This window comes from Nycticebus coucang, chromosome 1, assembly GCF_027406575.1.
Source record: "Nycticebus coucang isolate mNycCou1 chromosome 1, mNycCou1.pri, whole genome shotgun sequence".
NCBI lineage: Eukaryota > Metazoa > Chordata > Mammalia > Primates > Lorisidae > Nycticebus > Nycticebus coucang.
Window position 1 is genome coordinate 100,117,312 of NC_069780.1, and position 10,290 is coordinate 100,127,601.

Below are 10,290 nucleotides of genomic sequence, written 5' to 3' on the forward strand. Positions count from 1 at the left end.
GATTGGGGGCCGGGGGAGGTGGGAATCATTTCTTAAACATGCTTTGTTTAAGGGGCTGATCCTGCTTCCCAAATGGAAGCTGTTGGTCAAGATAAGGGGCCATTCGATTTTAAACCTGGACATTTTATAGTATGTTGTTACCAGGAACAACAACAGCAAAATTACACATTCAGGTGAGTGAGCAGTTTGCAGCTGGAGATTCAGTCACCTTGAATGTAAAGTGGTGATGGTAGAAAGTGTTCAAACAGAAAGAACTGGAACCAGGGGAAGTGTCTTAAAAAGAGGAAGCAAAAACGTGTAGCTAATTGGTGGGTGGGCCTGGAGCCACAGCAAGTTTTAAGGAGGAGGGGTGTCAGTTGCGTGAGACGCGTAGGAAAATGAGACTAAGAAAAAGAAGGTTGAATTTGTTGATTAGTAGCTTGTTGCTCAGAGAGGAAAACATTGAAATGCAGGGGGTAAAGGAAACACTGTAAAGAAAGTGCAGACAACGAGGAAATTCCATTCCTCTGGGATTTTTTTAGTAAAGGGAAGAAAAATGGCTTCGTTGAGAAAGAGGACAATGGGATTTAAAGGGAAGGTTTTGTTTCTGTTTCTATAAATTTATTTAAAATGGTAAGGGGATAGAGTCAAGGACCCAGGGGAATAGATTCAGGGACCCAAAAGTAGCTTTGTAAAGAAGGAAAGACGTTTCTCGGTTGTAATGTCAGACTTACATGAACATAGTACATTAAGCCAAAAAGAAAATGTTGACTCAAGGTTTCAAGTAAATTGTTCCACCAATGTGTGTATAATAAACAAATTCAATTTTAACTGTATAGAGAATGTTTGTTCTTTTGGTAGTGTTTTAAATAAATTCAATTAGTGAATTGACCAGGGGTAAATATGAAAGATAGGCAAGAAGATTTTTCAACAAAAAGAAATATAAATATTGTCACATCATTCAAGGTCAATTACCAACAATGATTAGGATATTCCATTAATAGGACACGACACAGTTTTAACATTTCTTTACACAGTCTTTGGATTACGTCTGTGACATGGAACGAGGCGCTCCTAGTGTTTTCCTCTCCCTTCACTTAAAGAACCCAAACGTGTTAAAAAACCACAAAAAAACTTACTTTTTCTACTTAAAAAAGATGGAGTAGGAAATATAATATCTAGACATCTATTTGAAGGAATAGATAACATTCTTCTACGTCTATAATCTGTTCAGAAGTTCTAGCTGGTACATTAGACATCTTAAACCCAGTTCAGAAGGCTTTTCCAAACTCTCTTCTCTAGATATGAGTGTTCTTCCGTCAGAACAAAGGAGGGTCTCAGTTTCTGATATTAAAGTAAAATGTAAATGCAGCGCTCTAGGTCACATTATGTGAGAATCCTTTCTTTGAAAAAGAATTCAGGGACAAGCAAGCCAGGATGGAATGGACTTTCTAGAGTAGCTGAGCTAGAGCTACGACCCCGGAGATCATAAACAATCCCCTCTCTTTATTCTGTTTACTCCTGTCCCTGACTCTGCCTTGTTTTCCATGTCTCTATTGACAACAAATTTGTGGGAACAGGTATCCATTAAAACAGCCTTTGCCATGACTTACGAGTGAGGAATTAGCTACAATGGTGATGACCACAATATCTGCTATAGTCAATTTTGCATTGAAGGGCTCAAATTAAGTGCTTCAGTCATTTTGGTAACGCTTGGAATTCCTTTGGGAAAAAAGGATACTTGTCAAGGTTTATACGTATGTTGAGGGTAGAGTTGGTAATTGTTTAAAGAAAGACATAAAAGTGAGGTTTGTTGTTTTTCTTTTTTTTTTTCAGTTTGAGCCCCCCAACCCCAAGAGAGTAGGAATTACTATTATCTGTCTTTCATTTCAACAAAAATGTGTGGAACAACTCTAATATACTAAGGGCTCTGCTAAGGATAGGGAGACGAGAGACTGCTTCTCTTCTTGAATAATTGACCACGTCGAAGCCTTGGACTACCTGTCCCATTTAGTGTCTCATTTCAGTTTTATGTCTGGTGTCGTGTGGTAGAAGTTATCGTGAATTTGGGGGAGGTCAGCTTTTAATGATTTTCTGTACTTGAGGAAATGTCTGCCGTATGCGTCCTGCACGTTTGGCGGACGACACTCCACAAGAGCTAAACATGCCGTCCCCGCGGCAGCCACAGAGGTGCGGCCTCGGATTTCCACTGAAGCCAGATCAGGCTGCAAAGAGGCTCGTGTGGCCGACACGCCTTCAGGTGCTGCCACCCCTCTTTGTACCTTTGACATAAGTACCTGAAGTTCCTGGAGTGTTTTCCCTTTCAAATGAGATATGAACACAGTCTTTATTTTTTAAACTTTCTACCATTCTGATGAACATTTTACAGTAACACCAGACTAAAACCATGTTGTCACCAGACTAACATCCACGGAATCTTCTGTGTATCATTCAGCTGTTTTCTATGTATGTCATGGAAAAGGGTATGGTCCTCAACTTGCTGACTCGGTAACTTCTTTGTGATTCTGTTTTCTTATCTGTGTAATGGGAAAAATAATAGTATCTATTCTCGCAGGAGACACTACAAAAATTAAATTGGTTAAAAAGTGTAAAGCGTTAATGGCATAGCTTAGTGTTTTGCATAAATGCAATAAAAATAGTATTGAAGTTCGTATCTGCATTGCTTCAAAATTGGCATTATGTATCTATTAGTACATATCAGTAATTAGTAATATAATAAGCATGCTCACATGTTTCAAAAACATGCTTCTACCAAGGGAGGAGCAACACCGGTAGCATCCTGAATAAGATTGTAAAGGTCCATCTGAATAAGATATTCCCCAAATAAGTTTTTTTAAAAATATCAAAAATCAGTGCTGGTATTAAAGTCAACAAAGCATGGTTTATGTCATGCTTTCAGTTTTCTTCTATTAGGTCGTCATTCAAAGCTGTTAAGTTTTTAATGTGGTATGAGGACTTCATAAACATCTTGCATTTTACAAATCTGGTTGACATTTGAACCATTCTAAGGCGAGAGAAAAACAAATTTTTCTGCTCCATTATTATAAATGTTAAAATGTATTGTCTTCAAAAGTGTGATTACCTGCCAGAAATAGTTTGTCACTACAATCAAATCTAAGAATTATTTGGCAAGAATAAAGAGTTGTTACTACTTATCTAAGTATATTAACCCAAACTTGAGTTAAATAATTAGTAATGATGCCTCGTTTTTTTTCTTTTTTATTTGTGTTAAGCTTTTGGACTGTTGAATTGGAAAAATTAAAAAAAGAAAAGAAAGAAAAAGAAAAGAAAATTCCAAACAGATGAGCTCCACTTTCCAAAGGCACAGCTGAGAGCATGAGAATGAATGGATGGCCAAAGCTCGGGTCTCCACAGAAGGCCTGAGCAAGCCAGTCGTTCAGTGATCATTTCGACAGAACTGAATAAACTGCCCGGAATCCTTTGTCATCCATGACTGAGAAAGGCAAGTTTTTTCTCCATTTTTTTTTCATGGCTGCATTCATACTGTAGTTTCTAAGGTTAGAGTTCAATGCAACTGGGCAGAGGTAAATGCCTATGTTTTCAGAAAGATCAGAAATATGTTCTACATGAACTTTACTGTTTTGATGAGGTGATCAAGAGCATGTATGAAAACAGAAATGACTTCCTTGCTGAGTCCAATGTTACATCCCCCTCAGCCTTCAGAAAACATCCCCTCTGTTCACCTGCCATTAGCACTGCAGCTGGACACTGTGGATGTCAGTGGCCAAGAAGGAGGATCATGCTCAGAGCAGCTGAAATGAGATCCCCGTGGCAAGCAAGGCTAGAAAGGCACTGTGAGTCCACAGGCCTCCTGCCCTGACCCGTCACTTCACAGGAAACTGGCCAGAGCCATTTCAATGCCAACATTCAAAATTGTGGGTATAAAATTCTCCTACTTCAAGTTTTCTCTCTCTCTCTATATATATATATATATACACACAAGATATATATATACAAAATCCAACTATTACATGCTTGCCTTTTTTTGTAAGCAAATACTTTTATTTGCTAGAAGCCCTAAGCTTTTCTTGGCATCAGTGCTGCTATTCAATAAATCATCATTATTTTAGGAAACAATATCCTTAGAATGCCTTGAGTGTGGGAAACAGTATTAAACTTGGGAATTGTTCTATTTGAATGCTTAATGCGTGCACTGTTGTCAGTCGTCTTGGATAAATCATTTTGCCTGTCTAGATCTTGGTTTTTCAAAGCACGAGAAATCCAGGTTGCTTGGTTTCAAATGTCCCTCCCCCATAAAATATTTTATGAGTCTGTGATCATACATTGTGCAGAACATTCCTAAGCCTTTATTTAGCAGTTTCCCAGCAATTTCATAATTCATTTTTCAAATGCAAGATTACCTAATGCACAAAAATACTATTGAAGGAGGAATGAATAAAATGCAGAGGACAGGTAAAGATTGCATTGCAACTTTCTTTTTTTTTTTTTTTTTTATTGTTGGGGATTCATTGAGGGTACAATAAGCCAGGTTACACTGATTGCAATTGTTAGGTAAAGTCCCTCTTGCAATCATGTCTTGCCCCCATAAAGTGTGACACACACAAGTTCAGCTTTCTTAAAGTAAACCTCTACTTTAACCTCTACATTAAATCAATGATTCAGTCAGGAAGATGGTAACCACATTTGCAAAAGGAGAAATGAGAGAGATTCCGAGAGAAAAATTGAACCACAGATCATGCGATAAAGCAGAGAAAGAAAGAAAATCAAGGGAGAGAAAAAAGAATGAAAAGAAGATAATTTAAAGAGGGCATGGTAAAAATTTGTAAAAAGATAATCCAATAAATAATGAGGACATTTGGAAAAGTCAACAATAAGGTAGGTATGCTTTAAAATTACTGAAAGAGTAGTGATGGAATGTTTCTAACAGAGAAATAAATGATCAAGGCCTGAGGTGACCGGTACCCAGTGACCCTGATTTAATTCACGTTATATGTTGGTATCAACACATCGCATGTACCCTGTAAAGATATACAACTAGTATGTGCCTGTAATAATTAACTTCTTTTCAAAGTCAAGTGCAACCACTTCTCGGCCTTTTGGCTAAGATCAAGTGTAGTCACTGTTCTTATCAAAGTCAAGTACAATATAGTCACCAGGAATAAAGAAAACAGAAGGACTATAATCTTAATTTTCCTGAATACAAAAAAATCAAGTAGATCAAAGGCAGATATAATAGGTACAAATAATTATTTAGTGTTTCCATCACTAAAATATTCCTGAGAAAGTTTTATTACTTCTAAATTAAATGAAATGCAAATGTACTTTTTCATTCAAATGTCTTTTTCATTATCTGGCTCCTTGAGAATGAGCTGCAGGCAGCACCAAAGCAAATGACTCAACAGGGTATCTGCCCTGCCACTGTGACTCTGTATTTCTGCACCACCTCCCCTCAGACACAGTTTATTATCTAACTTGAAGAAGAATAGTCAATACAGTAGAAACTGATTTGTAGGTAGTATTGGAGAGGGGGTAGGGAGACCTGAATTCTACTTTTAATAGTTGTTTAGTAATTGCACAATTTTTGCCAAATCACAGTGAACTTTATGTTCTTTATGCATAAAATATGCATTGTTTAATTTACTGTATTTCAGTGACATTTAAGTGAGATATTTCTGCACTACTCCTGAGTTAAGAATTGATTTTCAGAATGTTCAAAGCCTGATGAGGAGTCACAAGGGAGAAAAAAGTACTGAAGACACAGAGATCAGAGGAGCCCGGAGCCAAATTGAGCTTCCTGACACGGCAAGGCACACACACACCAACAACCCTCTTCCTCTTCGATAATAAAATGAGAACACTAATTATTTTCTACTTATTATGTAATGTGATGATTAAAGAAAATGACTAAAAACGGGGGGGTTTGCAAGACTAATAAAGTCATTGTAGAAATTCAAGTCTTTTAAAATAGTATTAATGGTTAGTTAAGACTACAACATTGTGTGAGGTCAGGAGTTGCAGAGAGAATTCAGGAAGACTTTGCTTTGAGACTGGAATCTCCTGAGTGATAAAAGCTTCCTGAGTTAGGATTCCCAGTAAGCCAAGGGGTGAGGAGGCAGCTGTATGAGGGAAAGGGATTTTTTCAAAGTAGGGAACACTGAAATAATCCACTGGGTAAAGCACGTACGTGATGAAGAGTGATGCGTTTGAATTGCATTGAGCGCTGTGTACCACTGGGAGATGCAGCACCTGTGCCGACCAGGGCAGCTCTCTTTGTGCCTCCTCCATCCTCTTCTTTTCCTGAGAAGCAATAAATAGTCCTGGAAATAGATTTTTTAAAAACATATTCTTTCTTTTTTTTTTTTTTTATTGTTGGGGATTCATTGAGGGTACAATAAGCCAGGTTACACTGATTGCAATTGTTAGGTAAAGTCTCATATTCTTTCTAACAAATATTACAGTGGAGGAAGATTTTCCTTGGTTATATTCAAGTCTAATTCTAAGTTATTTGAGAAACCTGGTAAAGATGCTACCTTCCTATAACTTAGCCCCAAGCAAAGAGATAAATTGCATTAAGCAATTTTGCCACAACAAACGCCATATACAACTCTGTTGTATATACAGAGTTACAGCAAGGGGGCAACAGAATTTGGGAAGAACAATGTTTATATCTTTTCTAAGGCTGTTAGTACAATTCATTGGGAAATAATATCTCATAATTCATAATAAAATGCCTCTGAACAGTGACTGAAGAAAGTAATAAATATGTATAATACTAAAAAAACTCTGAAGACTGAAATAAACCGCATAATCATTTGAAAATGATTTTGAACCAACCTCTAAGAGTAAATACGATGCCCTTTCCACTGTCACACAAACGCTTCCTTACCCTGGTCACATTTACACGGTGTGTAGTTTTAAAATGTTTCTATTTTTACCATAAAATTATAAACTTTGAACTGTTTCTTTAGCACCTAGATTTGGTTATAATAACCTATTATGGACAGAATAGATTATTAGTCAGCATGGGAACTAAGTTTTCTGTGAATATATTTATTCATCTAAAATTCTGAAGACATGAATATCGAATACAATACAGACTTTGACAATAGTGTGAATCAATCTCAATGGTCCAGGTGAATGTAAATAAAGAATTAAATTATCTCAGAAAACCACTTTCTCTCTCAGGTAAATAGGGTTTGCAGGCCAGCCCGGGTACCCTTCACAATGCACAGGCATCTTGATAAGTGCACCGTAATTCTTCATTGTGCTTCCTAAGCACAGATGGAAAACTTTTCTGGAAAGGCAATTTCTTATCTGAAATTATGGAATGGGATTAGCAATGGCAATAATGAGGCCCACTCGCTGCTCGCATTCTGCTGCTGATTTCTCACCTTTTCCTTACCCTGTTATTGCATCAACTGTCAGAATCCAGGGGTCCCAATTAGTGGGGAAGCACCTATCAACTCAGGGAGAAGTAGTTGCCAGTTGGTTATCTCTTTAATAGTATTTTACTTGATGTAAATATCCAAGTATTGCTGAAGAACCAAATAGCTTGAACAGTGAGCGACAGGTGTCTTTTTCTCTAAATGCTGATAAAGATATAAACTAGGTTGATAAAGGAGAGCATAAATTCACAGGTAAACAGTTATTTACTGCCATCTGAAAGTTCATATTTTATACCCTCTGTTACTGAATATTTCTTATAAACATGTTTACCAGATATTTAGAATATGTGTCTCGGGTGGCTCCTGTGGCTCAAAGGAGTAGGGTGCTGGCCCCATATGCCAGAGGTGGTGGGTTCAAACCCAGCCCTGGCTAAAACTGCAAAATAAATAAATAAATAAACTAAAAGATAAAAAAAATTATAAAAAAAGAACATATGTCTCAATGCCTAGAATGTCTGAATTGTTATTTAATATATAACCTAGTAATTAGTAGTTAGTATAAGTAATTTGAAGCATAAAATTCAAACAAAATATGTCGAATATATTATTTTTTACAAAAGCAACACCTTTGTCATTAATTACATAAAAATAATCTTAAGATTTTTCTGGATCTCTCATCCAAAGTCCTAATTTATAAACATATATATATATACATATGTAACGCCACAACTAATGAACAACCCAACTATTACTGATTTTTATGAAATAAATTCCTTTGAAAATGATGATATCTTTAGTTAATGTTGGCCACAAGTTTATTATTGATTAACCTGGATAATGAGAAGAGTGAGAAGAGACCGTACTTTTTAGGGGGAAGAAAACAGGAAAAAGTGTTCCATTTCTCCAAGTGCTTAGCTCTTTTATAAATTATCCCAAATTATAACCAACTTTCTGCATGTCTGCCATGCCTAGAAAATTTTGCTACCCAGATCAAAGTAAGTTTGCCAAGAACTTCATAAACATTTTGAGTTCTGAGAGTGTTGGGGTGAAAAGATACTGCTCCTGTTGCCGGTGAGTGCCCAGGTGGGTGGGTTATGATACTAAACAATTGAAATATGTTGTGATAAGCCCTATACAAGAGAAGAGCATAGAGCTGTGCCCACGCAGGACAGATGACTTCTGCTGGAAAGGAAAGGAGGAGTGCAGAGGCTAAAGCCAAAGCTACATTTGCCTTGAAGAAGGAAAGGGGCTTTGCAAGGGCTGCGGAGTAGCTGGGGTCATAACTGCGGCAGTCGAGTCTCAATATACAGGATTGGTTAATCTAAGATTATTAGTAAAGTGCCTGGACGATCAGAAAGGTGAAAGCCGAAATTTCAAACAGAAGCTATCGCTAACCATAAAGAGATAAAAATAATGAGCATGAATTACCAGCTAAGTGTAGAAAGTAAGAGGAAAAAGGAGGGAAATGGGGAAATTGAAGGCGCGCTGAGGAGATAACATCCCCATCTGACACATCCAACTTCCATCTTTAGAAATTTTTCTGTTGAGTTGTAAACTATAAGTTAATTTTAGATCAAGAGTAACAGGAGTCTAAATAAACTTAAAAACTTACTCAAATCACTTATATCACAATAAATGTAACTGTTTTCCCTTTTCACACATAATTTGTGGATAGTTACATGAAAATATTAAAACTATTAATATTTTGCTTTTTCAAGTTAACAGTGCTCACATATAGGCCTTAGTTAGGTCTGTGATATATTCCTGAAAATATTTTTCTAATCTGTGGATTCTTATATATAGAATAAAGCTTTAAAGATTTTTTTAGAAGTTTCAAAATGTTTAAGTAGGTTTGCCAGAATTTACTTGCCTGTTAAGTCTGCCTACTTAAATTTTAGGCAGTATTTTATCGTCATAAAATAAACCTACTTATGAATTTTCCTTTTTGAATTATTTCTTTATGGTTGCTCAGAGATTTAACAGGTCAAGTATTATAATGATTGAATAACTACTGATAAAAACTTTTGTAGTGTTTCTACAAACCATGCCTGTTTAAGTATATCTTTTGCAACTAATCTTCAAATTATTTCAGGCTAAGGACTACGTTTTTTAATTAATGGATCCCAGGACCTAGCACATTGCTTGGTACCTGAAAGAGGCTCAGTAATATTTACTAAACAGTTGTGGCTAATAGCCACCACCAGCTATCCACTCTCTCCTCTTTTAAGTACTAGGGTTTTTTGGTGTGTGTGTTTTGTTTTTGAGACAGAATCTCACCGCGTTGCACTCAGTAGAGTGCTGTGGCATCACAGCTCACAGCAACCTCAAACTCTCTGGCTTTAAGGGATTCTCTTGCCTCAGCCTCCCAAATAGCTGGGACTACAGGCGCCCACCACAACGCCCAGCTATTTTTTGTTGTTGTTGCAGTTGTCTTTGTTGTTTAGCAGGCCTGGCCTGGGTTTGAACCCGCCAGCCCTGGTGTATGTGGCCGGCACCCTAACCACTGCGCTATGGGCGCCAAGCCTAAGTACTAGATTTTAACTGATGTGCTGTGAATTCATCTTGAAGACAACCTCTCTTAGATTCCCAAGCAAACTATGTACTGCTAGTGGCAGATGTGCAGTTAAATTCTGGTCAGTGAGTACTATACAAGGTTTCCACGGAAGCTGCTTAAAGAAAATAATCCGGCTGGCAGATTGACCTGTTATACCTTCTGCAATCATCGTCCCTGCTGCCTGGAATACAAAGGTGATAGCTAGAGCTATCTAGCGATCCATCTTACACAGGGAGGTAACTGAGGGCAGAAGACGAGTACCAGATAATGAAGCAAAAATTAGAAGGAATATAGATCTCTAATGACCACAGAGTTACACACTTTCCCTTGAGTTCCTGCCTCAGGACTTCTTTCATATTAGAGAGGAAC

The 10,290-nt window shown here is 37.2% G+C and overlaps 1 pseudogene; it reads left to right on the forward strand.

Moving 5' to 3' along the window:
- The first annotated feature begins 5,062 nt into the window (after positions 1–5,062).
- On the forward strand, positions 5,063–5,185 carry LOC128591719 (uncharacterized; annotated as a pseudogene).
- The last annotated feature ends 5,105 nt before the right edge of the window (positions 5,186–10,290 follow it).